This window comes from Equus asinus, chromosome 23 (assembly GCF_041296235.1).
Source record: "Equus asinus isolate D_3611 breed Donkey chromosome 23, EquAss-T2T_v2, whole genome shotgun sequence".
NCBI lineage: Eukaryota > Metazoa > Chordata > Mammalia > Perissodactyla > Equidae > Equus > Equus asinus.
This window is the reverse complement of record NC_091812.1, coordinates 16,050,291-16,068,547: the sequence shown is the minus strand read 5'-3', so window position 1 is coordinate 16,068,547 and position 18,257 is coordinate 16,050,291. Positions and strand designations below refer to the sequence as shown.

Below are 18,257 nucleotides of genomic sequence, written 5' to 3'. Positions count from 1 at the left end.
TCTTTCCATCAGAGTATACAGTGTGGAGTCCACACAATGCAGTGCAATAGGAATTTCAGCAATTATAGGGATGTTCTGTGGTGGCCAGCAGCCACGCGTGGCTGTTGACCATGTGAAATGTGACTCATGCTTTTGAGGAACTGAATTTTTCATGTTCGTTAATTTTAGTTGCTTTAAGTTCAATTTTGGTAGCCATCTGTGGCAAATGGCTGTGTGCGGGACAGTGCTAGGCCTGCTCTGTGCCTGCGCGCAGCTGTGGGCCCTCCTCGGAAGCTCTCTAAAGCAGCGTGTGGGAGGCTGGCCACCGCTGGCGGCCTTTGACTTGATTGGCGCTATTCACTGGTTGATTGATTTAAAAGATCCTTTTTTGAGACCCTCGGGGTCCTAGGCAGTTCAGCTGGTACAGAGGCCGTCACAACCCCTGTCTGCACGCAGCGCAGTCCGTGCTTGTCTGTGAGTGGGAGCCAGGAAGCAGGGCAATGTCTGGAGCAGTCTTGGGTGTGTGACGTCCGCAGCCCAAGTGTGACCCAGTATGATCACACTCTGGTACCTGCACCTCAGAGAGCCTCCCACTCTGTCCCCACACGCCTCGCTCTCCCTCTGCCTCCCTCTGTTTCTGTCTCCCCCCTTGCTTTATGTCTCTACTCTCCTCTTCCCTCCTTTGTTCTTCTGTCTTTTAAATTTTTTATATTATTTTTAATTGTGGTTACAACACATAGCGTTAAATTTACCATCTTAAACATTTTTAAGCGTGCAGTTCAGTAATGGTAAGTAATGCACGTTGTTGTACAACAGATCTCCAGAACTTTTCATCTTGCAAAACTGAAACTCCATACCGATTAAACACTAATTTCCCCTCCTCCCCTCCCCCAGCCCTTGGCAACCCACCTTTCTATTTCTATTTCTATGATTGTGACTACTTTAGATACCTTATATGGGTGGAATGGTACCGCATTTGTTCTTTTGTGACTGGCTTATTTCACGTAGCATAATGTCCTTGAGGTTCATCTAAGTCGTAGCATGTGACAGGATTTCCTTCTTTTTTAAGGCTGAATAATATTCCATTGTATGTTTATGCCACACTTTCTTTATTCATTCATCCACACTGATGGACACTGGGCTCCCTTCTATCTTTTCTTCCTTTCCCTCCTATTTTCCCCAAAATGTGATATGTAATTAAAATATCTAGATAATTATTATATTAGCTGAAGAGCAGTTTGTGCTTATATTTTAGGAGCAGCAAGAGTTGAACCTTTATGCTCTCCCCCATCATCACCCCAAAATGTACCAAATATGTTTAGCTAGAGTGGATTTTAGTCTAATGAAACCTTCCATTGATTTTTAATTTCTCTGGGTCATTGACTTTCCACACAAAAAGGAAATTCCCCTGCCTGCCGAGGGGATGACCCTGTTTGGATGGTAGGTTGGATAGGCATGGCATGTGGGTAATGTCTGCGTACACTGAGTGGCGGTAGTTTAGACAAATTAAAGGTCAGTTGTTCTCTTCTACAAAAGTGGGGAGGTAGGTGGCCTGTGGTGACATGGTGGCCCCTTGCTGCCATTGGAAACTCAGGCTCTTCCTGGGTTTCTGCCCTGCCGTCCTTAGGGGTCACTGCCATCTGTGAGGTTCCATGATGGCCACCAGGGGTCCATCTGCCACGCCTATGGTTCAGGCAAGAGAAGAGGAAGCAGGAAGGGCAAAGGCAGTGGGCGCCTGCCTCACTGGCCCTGTGACGGGCCTCCCTGCAAGTGCCACCTGGGCTCGTTCACGTCTCATCAGCCAGTGTTGCTGCCCTGAGTGAAATTGGATTCTGATGGGAAGACGGGAGTGGGTGGACACAGGCAGGCAGCCAGCAGCGCCACATTCACGGGGCGGTCTGCAGTGTGCGCTCTCCTGGGTTCAGGCGACAGCTCCAAGAACTCGGGGCGCAGACTCCTTGCAAATGGCCTGCCTTGATGCCAACGGCATCCAACTGCCTTTTTTGCTGCTAGAGCATGCCAATTTCCCTTTGTGGGTGTGGGCTCTGAATTCTTCCAAAAATAGAGAAAAGGGTGTGCCATATCTCTTTCTGGTCTCCGTTTCTTTGTGTGTCTGGTCATGGAGAAGTGTGGGAGAAAGTGGCTGCCTGTGTATGAGGACTCCTCCGCACGGGTCTGTTTTAAAATTCTTCTATTTAAATGTTTTAAAATGAGAAAGGGGAAAAAAAGAGCTGGCCCCTTAAAGAAGTCTCTTTCGGATGATAGTTTATCAAAGTGTGTTTGATAAAGACACTATTCACAGTGTGAGGCCTTCAGGAGAAAGCATGGGAGAGTTACTATGCTTGTTTGCAGGGGCCACAGTGGCGCAGATACCCTCGCAGGGGTCTGGGCAGACGTGGAACTTGACTCCTCTGACTTCACCGTGGGGCAGTAAGGGACTGCAGCGAGTCCTGGCTCCTGAGAGGAGTGAAGTGGCAGCTGGGGTGGTCAGGGGCCCAGCCCTGCCTCTCAGGGCTCCGTGGGAGTGCCGGAGAATCTGGTCGCGGTTTCGTTTCTCAGTCGCTATAAGCAGAAGTTACAGGCTTTGGGCATCCCAGAGCTGGCCTTTGGGGAGACGTAGCTGTGGGACCAGGGAAAAGAAACCTCACGGGGCAGCAGAGGAAACTCAGGCCCAGGAGCCCTCAGACCAGTTGTCCAGAGGCAGAAAAGGCAAGTTCAGAGTCCAGGGGAAAGAACAGGCAACAGGAAGTAGTTCCACACAGTGCATGCACTAGTGTTGGGCACAGTCTGGGCTGCAGGCCTTGGGCCGGGAATGAGCCCAGGAAGACGGCCTGGGTTTTACACCTGGGTTTGCTGTGTACTCTAGGCAAGTGCCTCCCTCTTTGCCCCTAAGGGTCAGGATTGTGAATGAGGTGGCCCCCATGAGCAATGCAAATGTCGTCTGGTCCCATGATCCAGACTTGGGGATGGCTCTCAGGGAGTCAGGGAAAGGTCTGTGGGGGATACGGAACTTGACACCTACCCCAGGCTCTCTCCCTTAACCAGGTAACTTCTGTGGGTTTCCTGTGAAGAAAGGAAACAGAGCAGTGTCCTAAACTCCAGGCAAGCAAGAAGAGAGAAATAGGAGTGATTAGCCGGAGGGAAGCGGGGAGCAGCGTAGCTACTGGCATTTAAACTGCTCTAAAACCAGGAGCCATCTTGCTTAACATGGGCTATCCTTTCCTTCAACCCAGCACTTAAAGATAGTTGTCTGTTGATGGTAGTTATTAAGTTAGGATGGGCGGAGAGATGCCGCTGTAACAAACAACCCCGTGGCCAGTGTGAGTCAGCGGAAGCTCTGTCTCACACCTCCTAACTCCAGGACCAGGGCTAATGAGGCCCTACTGTCTGGAAAGTTGCAGTCACGTTGGTGAGGGAGCAGGATGTGGCAAATGGAGGCCTGGCCCTTGAAGCTTTCCTCTGGAACCAACACAAGTGCTTCGACTCCCATTTTGCTGGACAAGTCACATGGCCACACCTAACCCTCCTACCAAATGCTGAAAGGAAAGGACCTTGAAGTAGTGATGGATAGCAGTGCCACAGTAGTTGTTTTAATAAAGAGTTATATTTTTACAGAAGAAGGGTCAGGAACTGGGTCATTTGCTAACTCAAGTCCCTACTTTGTTTTTACTTGAAGAAAGTTGAGATCGCCCATGTAACCTCTTCCCATACTATTTTGCTTGATCTTGGGCACAATGTCCAGAAGGAAATAAATCTTGCCAAGTCTAGCTCATAAAATGATAGCATGTCAACCGCCCAGATTAGGAAGACAGATTGAAACAGCCGTCTGCGGCTGTTGCAGAGAAGACAGTTTGCTGTATATTGAGCTTAAAGAGTAATTTAAAGAGGACTCTGCCCACACGTGATGGCTTGCTCTGTTTTGTTATGGGGCTGAAAGCAAGTGCTGCCCTCTTAACTTTTTCTCTTCCTTCAAGACGAATGGTGGGGTTTGGAGTGAAGGCTGGAAAACGGAAGGAGAGCGACAATCTGCCAGGAGGTTTGCTACTGGTAAATTTCAGGGCAGATAGGCTTTGTGAAATGATCATGTTCTTATTCTGTCTTCTTGAAGTTTTTTGTAAGCAAAAGAGACTTTTTATCCTTTATTAACTGTTCCTTCGGGCATGTCCTAGTAAACTCCAGTTCCTAAGTTTGTAAGCATATGCATTTGTGAGAATTTAATTAATCCACATGAATTTGTTGACCACACACTGTGTGGAAAGAACCATGCGGGTTGCAGCTGGGGGGACAAAGGTAAATAGGATTTTAAGCTCCTCGAATGCTTTTGAATTTAAGGGGCTCACAGATGAAGTGTGAACACGTGCACTAATCATATCTCGTTCCACTCTGGGGTGACTTGTAACATTTACAGTCCCCAAGGAACTTCCCTGTGCCACTCCCCTCGGCAGTTTGGCTTTGCCGTTCTTCCCCTCACCTTGAATCGGGGCTGGCCTTGTGACTTGCTCTGACCAGCAGAGTCCTCCAGAGGAGATGTTGTGTGACTTCCAAGGCTAGGCCTTGGTCTCTTGGAACACTTCCCCGTCATGTAAAGATGCTTTCGGTCGCTTCCTGGAGGATGAGAGAGAGGCATGTGGAGCGAGAGGCCTAGCTGACAATCAGCACACACCACCAGTCTGGGAGCGAGGCCGTCGGACCAGCCAGCTCAGCCAGCTGCCAGACTGCAGACACGTGAATGAATCTGGCCAACACCACGGGGAGTGGGCGACCTGCCCAGCTGAGCCCAGCCCATTGCGCAAGCCTCAGAATTGTGAACAAACCAATGACTGTTAATTGGGCCACTGAATTTGGGGTGGTTTGACTGTTGCTCAGTCCCTGCACTTGCCCTCTGTGACAGCCACACCAACCTCCTCGCCATTTCCCAATATGACGTGATTTTTGACACCTTCTGGACATGCTATCCCTTCAGTCTAGAATGCCTGCCTCTCCTTCCCCTCCTTGGAACTTCTCACCCTGTCTTCAAGACCCAGGTGCCTCTCCTGATTCTCCCTGGAGCCTCGATACACATCTCTGTTATTGGTGCTTCCCCTTGCCTTGTGATTCTTTGTTGACAGGTTAGTGTCCCCCGTGGGACGCTGAGCTCCTGGGGAAAGAGGCTGTTTCCTCTTTTCCACTGACTCTTGGGCCCTACTGAGATCCTGGCACACAGTGGACATGGCAGTCCGTTGGGTGATGAGGCTTGGAGAATAACGCCCATGGGAGGGGGAGAGCTGCACTGGGAGTCAGGACACAACTGTCAAGTCCTGGATATAACCCAGTACCGTACAGCAGTGCTTCTCAAACTTAATAACGTGCACGCGAATCACCTGGGATCTTGTTAAAATGCAGGTTCTGATTCAGGAGATCTGGAGAGGGGCCTGAGAGTCTGCACTTCTAATGAGCTTGCACAGTCCATACTTTGAGAAGCAGGGCCACAGAAGATAATCCAAGTGCATAAGAATGACGATCGGTAGTAACATACGTCCTCAGGTTCTTGGAGAAAGATAATGGGGATGAGTCTTGACAGTAGTGCCCATGGCCAGAGTACAGACGACGACTAGTAAAGTGAGCCTGATCATTTTAAGGGTGCTCCAACTGAAGAGAAATGGTAGAAGGAGGTAAATATTTATTGGGAAAGTAATGTTCTAAATAAGCTCAGATTTTTAAAGGCTCTACCAAAACTAAGGTGGAGAGAGTTGATTATATAAGTACTGTTGACTGCAGAGCTAGCCTAGACCATACCTGGCTGATGGTGGCAAATACTAAATAGAGAAACAGAACAAAAAAAATCTTTGTGGACCTATATCCTGAACAAGAACAAGGATAGTATAGGCACATTGGTTGTGCTTAGAAGGATGAAAGGAGAGCAGTGCACACTAGGGAGCTGGTCATGTCAGGCTAACCTTATTTTCTTGTCTGAAGAGATCACTGGGCTGCTGGAACAGAGAAACGTGGTCATGGTGAACAGAGGATTTCAGTCGGGTATCTGACCGTGTTCTTCTCCCGGGACAGATCCGGTCAGTATGGAGAGAGCATGCACACTTGGAAGTGTACAGTATGTATGTTTGGAAAGACACCTGTGCATTTTGGTGGCTGGTTGGAAAGCAATATAGCAAGAGAGCTGATGGATGAAAGTTTACCAACACAAAGAGAAATGCCCTAGAATTCATGCTGGTAGTTCATCTCAAGACATAGATGGACTACTTATGAAGTCTAGAGTTCCTTCCAGAACAAAGTATATGAATTTAAAATATACTCCTACTAGTGGCAAAGCAAGTGAAGGCAAGTTGAGGGGATGTGATGGACTTTAGACATACTCAGTGCCTCCTCCCATGGTTGCTGGTACCAAGTCAGTCTGTAGCCGATTACTTTCTTGAATATGTACTCAAACTAGCTGGGTAGCCAGCCATCTGCTATCTCCTCCAGACTCGTTGATAAGCCCTGGAAAAGGGAAATCCTGCCAAAATTCAAGTAACCTACTAAACTGATAATGTAGGGAAAGATAAGCTCTGTAGGGGGCGGGGAAGGAATCAGTGACTGTCTTCTCAGCTCCTCCGTGTCTTTCCTTCCTCCTGTGTTTCTTCCTTTTGGAGAAAGACCAGGTGTGATCAGGAGAATCCGGTCTCAGTTAGAGATGCTGAGTCAGACCGGAAGTACTGGGGGAGTTAGGAGGCGCAGCTATGAGAGAGCATTTTGCAGCCTCCCAAACTAGTCTGTCTGTTGGAGCTCAAGAACTGGCATCCTCTTGGTTTCCACTGGTGGACTTGCCATGGTGGGAGCCCTGGCAGGATTGTACTCTTCCAGGTGCTGGGGTTGCAGTCTCTGCCCTTGTGGGGCTACCACCCACATGCCCCAGGTTGCCTTCTCATTAATCCATGAGGCCAGTCCCACCCATAGCGCCCGCCACGGTGTTCTGGTCCAAGCAGGACGTGGGTGTTCTGAGCAGCAGGCTTGAACTGATTGACAACATGATGCTTTATCGTTTCCAAACACTTTCATATTCACATTCACTTCCTTTTAACACTCATAGACACCCCAAGAAGCTGTCACCGTTCAATACGAATAGTAATGCTACAGAAACTCGGGCTTCATCTGAGGAGGAGATAGTGACCATCCAGGGTCTCGTGGCCAGTGAGTAGAAGACCAAAAATGTGCTTTCAAATGCTGTCACCAGTTCTGCCCCTTTGGGGTGAGTCATTGCTTAAAGAAGAGTTTGCAAACTCCAATATCTGCAGGGGTCTGCAAGTAGCAGCGATGCATGAAGCAGACCAGGCACAAGGTGCTAGGGAGCAGTGAGGCCTGTGGTCAGCTGCAGAGCACAGGACCATCCAAAGGGGACAGCATTATTCACCGTGTGCTCGTCGTATGTGGGGATGTGGGCCCGTGCTGCCGGCTCTTCCAAGTCTAGCAATGCTGAGAAGTAGAGCTTTAAAATATTGACACTGGATTCAGTTCTTTTCAACACACTGTGTGGCTCAAACAGAAATCATCTGCACGGCCCTCCAGTTTGATCGGTGAGTTAATGTAACACTCCCTAGCAAATGAGGCTTAGCTTCTTCTGAGGGGACTTGCCTTTTAAGAGTTTGTTGAAGGCATTTAGTTTCTAATTAATGCAGTTTGTGGGGGAGATGTTTTTTCATCTGTGGCAGCTTGTGCCAGCTCTGGGTCTCCTCACCTCAACAAACCTTGGCTAAAAAGAGTGGGAAAATGAGATGCAGTCTGCGTGGCATCGCCTTGCAGCTTAACCGTGTTTCCCCGTCCTGTCTGCACAGGGGCCTGAGCCCTACAACATGGCAGCCGCCAGGATATAGAAGGGAGGCTAACAAAGTGTAACGTGGGTGATGAAGTCATTAGAAAATCACTTTCTAAAACTCCTTGAGAAGTGCGTAAAGGGCTATCTGAGCTGTAGTTTATAGTTTGGGGGCTGTTACAAAACAGGTCCACTTGTCAGTTGCAGTTGTTAGTCATCTCTGCCCGGCATTTGAAGGAGGCGCCCTCCACAGGAAAGGACTCAGCGTGGTCCTGGGCTGTGCAGCGGCTAATGGAACGACCAGGCTTCATACTGAGAACACAGTTTTCGAGGACTATAGAGTCAGCTCCTGAAAGGAAGTGTCAGCCTGGCAGGAGTGAATAAAAAATACTTGGAAAGGTTTCTCTAGATGGAGGAGGCGCCTTAGGCCGTGCTTGTTTTTGCGTGCCCCAGTTTGCTTTAGCCTTGCTAGTTCCCGGCCAGGGCCTCTGGGGGAATCTCCTGGGAGCTTTGAAAACCCTCTGTCTTTGGGCTCAGCCTTAGAGATTCGGATTTAACGGGTCCGGCTCTGGTCTGGGCACCTGCAGTCACACAGCTCCGAGTGACTCTGGTTGAGAATCGCTCCTCCAGGTGTGAGTTTCAGACCTCATACGCGTCAGAGCACCTGGGGAGCTTGTTAACACGTGGATTGCTGCCCCTGTCCCACCCTCTGAATCAGTGCCTCAGGGATGCCTGGGGTCTAAATTTTTAAAGACCCCACCTCCAGTCTCGCCCTGGGTGATCCATGGCTTAGGTCGTGAGCTGCCCTCCCTGTGCCCCAGAATGGGTGTGCACACAGACGTGCTGTTTGTAACAAATAAATAGAAATACTTTAGTGTCCCACCTTTGACAAGCTCTTGAGGGGAAAAAAGATTTCTCGAAACAGATGTCAGTTAGGGTGCAAAAGCTGTGACTGCCTAGCTCTTCACTGCTGGGGAGTGGTGGGGCAGGCTACGTTTTGCAAGGGGCCGGGCAAGGACTGGATCAGGCTGGGTGTGTTCGGAGGCTTTCCCAACGAGAGGTCTTCCAGTGCACTGATCTTGTGTCCATGCTTCCTGCCTGGAGTGCTGGTTTATAGAAACGGTGCCAAACAGCTGTAAATGCAGACCGAGAGCTGTTTGTCTCCTGGCTTGTTCTTTTTAAGACTCCAGAAAACAACCTGGACCAGTATGTTAAATTAAGTTGTACTTATTCTCTTTGGATTAAAGAAATCACTCTAAAATACAAGTTCGAGACCTCTGAATGTCATGATTTTATTCCTGGCAATATAATATTTGTGATTCTGGGTCTGAAGGGGTTAGAAAAGCTTATGAAACAACTATTTGTTTCTCCCGCATCTGATTCTCAAACTCCTCATCTTGGCGTTTGCTTTGGACTTTTAGTGCTGGTATTTGCATAACTGAGCCACTTGTTCATATCTTTTTTATTGTTACTTTGTGATAAGAGAAGAGTTTCTGCCAGCCGTGGTCCAGGAAAGAGAAGGTATGAACACTGCAGATCTCGGACCTCCTCAGCCTGCGTGGACTCCTGACCCCGTTTTCTGTCCTGTATCTGTCTGCAGGAGGCAGACTTCATTCTGACTGTAGGCCTCTCCGTCTACCAGAAACTTCCCTCCTGATTCCAACCTTGTCTGATTATTAACACTGAGAGATACTGCAAGTTGTCAGAAAAATGCAGAAAACATGTTTGGGGAACTAATTTTGTTACATCTCAAAATGGCTTTGATGTAAATCTACCATAAGTGTCTTTTTATACATTGTCAAACACTTTGCTTTAACTCCAAGAATATTACCCAAGAGCCTTGCTCTTTCCCATCCTTTTTATTATTTTGTTATGTGAGTAAATGGCTTATTGCACGAGGATAAGTGATACAGGCTTTCCGTTGCTGGGCTATCGTGACACCTACAATCAGAACTTGTGTGCGGGGAGGGCAGAGCCAGCCTCACACGCCCAGTTCTCACGGATTTCTTGATGGAAAAGCGTCATCATTTATGGCAGCCGTTTGGGAGATTTTAATTCCAAAGACTGAATTTCCTATTCAAATGTCCAAAATGCCTGATTCCCCAGATTTCAGGGACAGAAGGAAGAGAAACCATTCAGGAACACATAGGGTGCTGGGTATGAGTCTCAGGGATTTTCTTTTTTTCGTCCAAAGTGTCGTATGCACAATTTGTTTTCTTTGCTTACATGTGGAACTGACCCCTAACCGTGCTGATAAGAAAAGAATAAGTAAGTAAACTCTCCCAGGGCTCAAGCTGAGAGAAAAGTCACTTGGTTTCAGTGAGCCGGCCTTTCAGTGAGCCGGCCAGGAACACAAGCTTTTTGTTTGCTGTTGAAAGTTTAGCACTTGAATTCGGGTTGTGCTGTTCAGTTCATTAAGGAAAATGTGGACACCTCATGCCAACGCCTGTTTTCTTTAGTCCCTGAGAATGGAAGGCATTGTGTATTCGGCACACACACAGAAAAAGCGAACAGTGACTTAGTTGTGCTTTGGGAACAAAAGCTATTACCTGGGGAGAAGATGGGAGACCCCAGGCTTCTGCTTGCTCTGCTTCACTCTTTGCAGAGTCAGCATTGCTGGGAACCCGGGAGCAAATGTCTGAACTATTGCGGGCATTTGCGTGTGAAATTCTAATCTACGGAGTGGTTTCTCCTGGCGCTTACAAATGAGAGGAACATGGCAACGTGGGGACCTGGCTTTTTGGGAAGAGACCAAGAGTCCAGGCCCTAAGTCCCCCAAGAGACCAGATGTCAAGCAGAAGGAGGAGACTGAAGAGGGCACAGAGAGAGTCTGGTTCCCCCACTCCGTCTGCCTCTGCAAAGCCCCAGTGACACAAATTGATGCTTGTACTATGTGGCTGGCCCAACTGCTTGCCAGCAGTTCAGCTTTGGTTAAATCCATTTAAAGAGCATTTACCCACTGTTGAGTTATCCGCAGGCAGTGGGTGCATGCCATCGTGAGAATCCGGGGCATTCCTCATTAAAGGTGGATAAGGGCAGTCCCTCGATTCTTCTGTCACACGCAGGTGACATCACTCTAGCTCCGTGAGTGGTGACTTAGGAGCTAGAAGACTCTTTGTTCCTGACGGGGCCGAAGAGTTGGCTTTGCCGTTGGCTTGAGCCAGCGCTTTGGTTGATGACTCTGAGTCCGAGGGCGTCGTATTTTCTTTCTCTGTCGAGACCAAGATTTCGAGCTCCTCTGTTCATCGGGAGAATGTGGTTGTGCCAGGGGTTGGGAATAAAGTGTCACAAGTGAAAAGTGGCTTCAGAATTCGAAATTCCTATTCCCCCATTGGGTCTCTTGAGTTTTGGTAAAGCTAGACCAATGAATATAGCAGCTAATAACAACAACAGTAGTAGCAAAAACAAAGCTAGCATTGATTGACCTTTCACACTGTACCATGCCCTTTATAAGTATTATCACTTTTAATCCTTACAATGAGTGGTTTTTATTTTAAAAATGAAGCAAAATGAAAAGCAAGTATTTCGATTGGGTCCCAGGACAATGGCTGACTCTGCTGTGTTCTCCTTGGAGTGGTGACATCGTGGATGTAAGGCCGCACCCAGCGTCACTGTGCACACAGTCCCGGGTCTTGCTGGCGCCCAGACGCCCATTCACAGGCCTGGGCCGCGAGTCTGCACGTCTGCGGAGCGGGAGGGCCCACGGGCCACGGGGCGGCGGGTTCGATGTCAGGCTGCTGGCCGGTTGCGGGGGCGTCCCGGGGAGGTTTCCTCCTCCCTCCTGGACGCTGGTTCTTAAGACAGCGGCCTCGCTTTTACAGGACGAGCAGACAGGCCCGCGGGGACGGCTCTCCGGCGCTGACCGGCCTGCGTCCCTCCCTGTGAACCCGCGCGCCCGCCCGAGGGCCGAGCCCCCTGCTGCGGCCCAGCAGCCCCTGCCCACGGCCCCGCGTCCCTCGCAGGTGGCGCGATGGTAACGCTCCTCCGGCCCGGAGGGCCACGCTGAGCCCCGTAGCCGGGGACACGCCAGTTCAACCCTCGGCCGCTCGCTCTCACAGCATCCGAAGGTGACGGGGCCGGTGGGTGGGGGTAGTCTGGGGCGCGGGGATCCTGCCTCCGAGGAGGCCGGTGCGTCTACGGAGGCGGCGGTGGTGCCGGGGTCGCCCCACGTGGCCGCTGCGTGGTGCGTGCCCCTGGGGAGGACCCAGACTCTGGAAGTGCAGCCAGCGCCTGTGTCAGCGTCCTCTGGCCTTCTAGTCACCCCTGCACAGCTCCGGGCCTCTGAGTGTCTAGGAATTTAACACACTCTACAAAATGGCCTTGCAGGACTCACTTCATGCCTCTGATCTCTGTGATTCTAATCCAAGCTGATACTGCGTCATTTGGAGCTGTTTTTTTTTCAACTGTTGCCATTTTTCTTCCTGCTTTATGTCCCCAGTCTCTGCCCCCCATGGTTGTATATCTTAGTTGCAGGTCCTTCTAGTTGTGGCATGAGGGACGCCACCTCAGCGTGGCCTGACGAGTGGTCCTATGTCCCTGCCCAGGATCCAAACTGGCGAAACCCTGGGCCACCAAAGTGGAGTGCGCAAACTTAACCACTCGGCCACGGGGCCAGCCCCATCATTTGGGGTTTTGAAGGTTTGTTTAGAAGCACTTTCGTTAATGAGTGTTTGTTGGGATTAGTTTTGGCTGCTTGTGGCAGAAAACCCAAAATAATAATGGCTTCAAGAAAATAGCGGTTTATTTCTACATCATGTAGGAGTCCAGAGCTAGTGTGGCAGCTCTGTGGTATCAAGGATTTTGCCTCCTTTTGTGATGTCACTCTGCCATCCTAAGCATGTGACTTTCACTTCATGGTCCAGTATGGCTGCTTGTGCTCCAGCTGTCATGTCTTCATTCTATCCCACAAGGAGGGAGAAGGGAGGAAGAAGGCATACCCTTTCCCGTGAAGGACATTCCTTGGATGGTACACATAACACTTCTGCTTACATCCTGTCAGCCAGAACATAGTTACATGGCCACAGCTAGATACTTACATGGCCACAAGAAGGCTAGGAAACGTAGTCCTTATATCAAGTGGCCCAATTCTCAACGAAAAGTTGGTAATTCTAGAACTTAAGACAAAAGAAAGATCAAATATTGGAGTAGACCACTGTCGGTGCCTTACTAGGGTCTTAGCGTCATTTTCAAACCCAGGTAATGTTTGCATTAGGTTCAGATGTTTCAGATGGATGCTTCTGAGCCAGGAGACTTAGGATCCTGCTGGATCTTGTAAGCATTCCTCTAAGAGGAGCCACGCTGGACATTATAGATGTTATTCCATTGATTATGACAATTAATTAATTAGGGCAGATGCGGATTGCAGATATAAGGAGGAAGTTGCTGAGGATAATCAAAGCTAAGGGCAGAAGGCGATCCCGGGAGACTCATAGCGGCCCCCCGGTGCCGTCTCCAGCTCCCTGGCGACGTCTGCACTTGTGTTTTGAGCCAGGCGAAGAGATTGACAGCAGTAACTACAGCGAGAACAGAAAAATGGACCAAGTCTTAGCCCCAGAAGGAGGGTCTGGTTGTGGGTCGGCCCTGGGCACTTTCTGGGGCAGGATGCAGCCGATGAATCTTAGAGAGTGTGGGGTTCTGAGATCCTTGTTCTGGAAAAGGCCTGGAGCTGGAGGGATGGGCTTGGGGGCTTCATGGGGTCACAAAGGAGCGATCTGAGGAGTGGCATCTGTCACTTGAACACTGATAAATAGATTTCTAGGCTAGTGTAGGGCTGATGGGCCATTGTGTTTTCTTTCTAGAATGTTCTGCCTGGTTCCTACAAGATACCTAGGGTGACTCCTGTACAGGTGAAGACTCCTCAGTGAGCTGAAGGTGGTCACCTCCCTCTCCCCTTTTTTTGTCGTAACAGCAAACACAGAGTTTTCTCTTTAAGAAAGATTGTGCAAAGAGAGGTAGAAGAATAATTTTCTTCAACCTGATCATCCCAAGATGGAACCAAACAAGCCTCACCTCCACAGGCATTGGGCGTGACACGGGGGCAGAACAGAAGGTGTGGGGCGAGCGGTCCTGCGTGGGCCCGGAGCCGACCCAGCCAGGCCTTGGGAGGGAGGCTGTGACACGGCGAAGTCCTGAGACCCCTCGTGTTCGGCGGCAGCCTCCCGGGGCTCTGCGTTGGCTTCCTCTGACTCGCAGTGTGTCTGTTTTCAAGTAACCCTCTCTGGTGGGGCTTCAACTTGTTCCAAACGCGCATGGAGTTTGGGGGGCTCGTTCCTCCCACACGTGCACGCACACACAGGCCAGGGCCGGTGGAAGTAGGTCTGAGTCTGTGCCGACGGCAGTCTGGGCAGTGTTTTCCTGTGCGGACCGCGTGGCTTCTCCGTCTGTACCGATAGTGTGAGAATAAAGTGGCAGGAGGGTGGCCTCTTCCGTTTGCTCCCGTGTTTCCCCGTGCTAAGTCGGGTCTCTTCAGGAGCGTGTTTGCTGGCAGGGGAGCTTCTGTCTTCATCCAGGGGGATCTGTTCTCAGAGGGAAGGAAGCGAGGACTCGGGCTTGTGACGCGCCTTGGTGACGCGCCTTGGTGGCACCTCGGCCTCACCCCTGCCCGCTGCCTGTCCCTGGAAGATTACCGCCTTTCCCGCGTCTCCCGTCTCGTCCTCCTGCGACAGAGGTGGCTGTGCCCCTCCCAGGAGGTGAGGTGAGCTCTGGAGGGCGTGAAGGGCCAGCCCAGCACCTGGCTCCTGCAGCTGCTCAGCGAATGCGCGTTGCCTTTCTCTCCTGATTTCCCTTTGCCTTCTTTGGAAAACAACCTGCCAGTCGGTGTTTAGGGGAAGAAAGAGTAATCTGGTTTGTCACTAAAATTTATCTGAGAACCTGTTGAGGAACAGGGTCACCGGGGCAAGTCCGAGAAGCTATTGCCCCCCATGGGTGGTTCTCAGAGTGTAGTCCCCGCCCGCACCAGCATCATCACCACCATCATCATGTGGGAACTTGTTAGAAATGCAGAGTCTCGGGCCCACCCCAGATTGATAACTGGAAACTCCGGGGTGGAGCCCAGCGATCTGTGTTTTAATCAGACTTCCGGGTGAGTTGAATGCATACTGATGTTGAAGAGCCACTAGTCTCGACACCTGGGTGCCCAGGCCCTGCTGGACCTTAGAATTCCCTGACAGGCCTTCTGAAGCCCCAGCGCCAGGGCCCTGCTCCCAGACACTCTGATTCAGTGAGTCTGGGGCAGAGCCCAGGCATGGGGATTTTTTTAAAGTCTCCACCAGTGATTCCCATGTGCTCCCAGGATTGAAAAATTCTGCTCTAAAGAGTTTCTGCCTTGTCCTTTCTCTTTCCTTCTTCCCCTCTCTGCCTCTTCCTCCTTCATCTACTCTTTGGGGTGAGATGATTGGAATTATAAGAAGAATTTTCTTGTAACATGAGCTCAGGGGCGATCATGGACACTGGGTGAGATGCTACCCATAGGCCATAGAAAATTTCCATCGCATTTGCCTCATTTCCTACAGTGCTCTGATATCTTTTGATGGCAGTCTTTTGATTTTAAATGTACCGCATGCTCATGCAGAAGGTTTGAAAAAACCTAGAAAACTTTGAAGGAGAAAATAGAAATCTCCCATAATCCTGTTCTTCCAAAGATTCCATTAAATGTTGACGTTTTGATGTATTAGCTTCCAGTCTTGCGTGTATATGTCATTTTTAATATAAAATTAAGATCAGACAATGTATATAGTTGCATATCTTGCTTTTTTGCCTAGCATTATATTATGATAATTTGGCATGATGTTCTTTGGTTTCCATTTTCAAAGCCAGCATCAGATTGTACTATGTGGGTGTGTCATAATTGACTCAGCCATTTCTCTCTGGTTAATTCCATTCTTTTTTCCATGGTAAGTTCAAATATTCATGTAAGTAAATCTGATTGTTTTTCTGATTATTTCCATAGGATAGATTCCTAGAAGTAGAATCACTGAGCCAAAACTTACAAACCCTTTAAAGGCTCTTGTTACATTGTGCTGTTTCTTTCCTGAGGGCTAAGCCATTTTCACTGCCTCTCTCAGAGCAGGCCTTTGTCCGGTACTTTCGCTAACATTGATTATTACCTTAAAAACGAACAAAATTTGTCATTTTGATGAGCCACGTGGTCGTGTCTTGGCTCTCCAGTGGCTCTCTGTGAATGTGGTCACAGATTGCTAAGCCCATGTGCCTCTCTCTTCTTTTGTTCATCTTGTGGAATCACGTTCGTCTTTTAATGACGGAGAGCTCTAGTTTGGGGATTTTCCTCTTATCGTGGGGTTGAGACCATCTGGAATTCCCAGCTCTGCGCTCTTGAAGGTCCATCTTCGTTGTATCTGGGCTTCATCTTGTGTGCCTTTGTACCTTTTAACACAGCAGTGCTTACCAGGAAGACGCTTAGGACCACACCCTAAAGAGACCCTTAATAAATGCTCTGGGAAGGCTTGCAGAACATTACAGTCAAAGTTAAATGATTCTAGATCACCAGGGTGTAAGTTGTCTCTTGGAGGAGTGATACTGCACCCCCACCCAGCACACACACAGGCACACGCACACACACACACACACACACACACACACGCACGCATGCTCAAGTGTGCTGCTTCAGTGAGTCTTGCAGGGGGGTCTTTTGGGACTCCCAACTTAAATAATCAAAGAATCCATTTTCTTGGTCTTCTTTGACCATTGATATTTAATTGAAGCCCTGAATGACTTGTAACTGGAGACTTTCCTTTCAAACTGAATGTGCCTGCCTTAGGGGAAGAGGTGGAGAACATTTCCACTATCTACATTTCACGTCGTGCAGCCAGCCCAGCTTGTCACAATGGCTAAGCCATGTACCTCAAGCTGAGATAACTTGTCTTCGGGTTTGGGACCCTCCTAGGAAATCTCCGTGCTGGAAGGGCAGTGGAGAAGAAGCGGATCATCATTGTTCTGATTCATGAGGCTTCTCCTGGCACCTTCACATCCTGGGTGTTCTCCTTGTGGAAGTGGAGACATCTACCTGCCAGCTTGAATTCAAGCTGAGAGCATCTGTGGTCTGAGAGAGTAACAGGGCGGCCCAGCTGTCGGTGAATTCCAGGAACTTGGCATTATTTGGGAGGTGGGGAAGCTCAGCAGGAACAAGGGTAGGAAGACGGATGGAACTCTTCTTCTCCAGGATCAAGGCCACAGATTCGCACATTCTCTTCTGTTTGTTTGCCAAGTGATTCCTCTTTTTCAGTTTAGGGAATTCAGCTAACTAATGCTGCAGGAACAAACTGACGGTCTTTCTTTTAGCCCAAAGGCCCCTGGATGCGTTCTGTCCCATCAGTCCTTGCATCTACCCTTCCATCTTTCCAATAAAAATCTATTGAATACCTACTACTAGAAAGCAGCCACTTGTGGTCCAAGGTTTCCTAAAGCACAGCAAAAATGTACAACACTTGAGTGTGTGCTGCGCACTGGAGGCCCACTGGTAGCCTGGTGTGGACCCCCGACATATGCAGATTTTTTTTCACTTAAACTGGGTGTTATGACAAATGTATAGAAAATTAGCCAATAATAAAGCCATGTGTATTTAATGACAGTGGTTATAGCATGAAAATAGATATTGAGGAAGGAGGCAGGGAAGCCCTTTAACTGTGAGAGAAAGAACTTCAGGGATACGGGTGGAACAGCTCGGTCCCCTCCATCCTCCCGACAATTCCTTTTACTTCCTAATTTAAGAAGTGAATCAGTAAAAAGGCCCGTGATCATGGTGAGCCCAGGTTGGGGATGTGGTAGGCTTGGATCATGGTCCCCAGTAACGTCCTCCTCTGGTCCCTGGGACCTGTACCTGGTCACTTGATTTGGTGAAAGGGGCTTGGCAGAGATGGCTACAGGACGCTAACGTGGGTGGGGTGGGGGCGGGTCTCAGAGCACAAGCAGTCTCAAATGTTTTGTCCTCGTAAGTATGGGTGCAGTTTTTGAGTACATGCCCTACTTTTGGTTTGGAAAATACAATCTCATAGCATACCGCGCAAGAATGAAGTCTATCCTTAATCCCTTCATCTCTGAAGGAATTTCTCGCTCCAAGGTGAGTTTATCAGATAGGATTGAGCACTTACTGTGCACACGGCTGTCTCCAAGGCCAGCATAAGGGTGACTGCGCAGATTGCTGCCTGCTCCCTTCAGTTCCCCGAGGCATCCCAGTAGTGACCGGATGGCCCCTGTGTGGGCAGCACATGCACAGCCCCCCAGCGCGGCTTCCAGAGGCTGTCTGAAGTTGAAGGAGAAGCAGTGCTCAGAGCACGGTGCTCACAGCATGTGAGGACATTGGATGTGCGTACTGGATCAGGATTTCAGTACGTGGCCTGCATGCAACTTGGTGTGGACTCTGCTGTAAAATGTAGATGACACAGGCCTCTGTGGGACCGCTGTACCCACTCCCCCTAACTACGGAGTCGGCACAGAGTGAATGTGTACCCCAGTTAGATAAAAATCAGGTCGTTCCTCG

The 18,257-nt window shown here is 49.4% G+C and overlaps 1 protein-coding gene across 5 annotated transcripts in view; it reads left to right on the top strand.

Annotated features, from left to right (window-relative positions):
- The window catches only part of DAPK1 (death associated protein kinase 1), a 171,151-nt gene that overhangs the window by 50,012 nt on the left and 102,882 nt on the right, over positions 1 to 18,257 (top strand). The window lies entirely within an intron of this gene.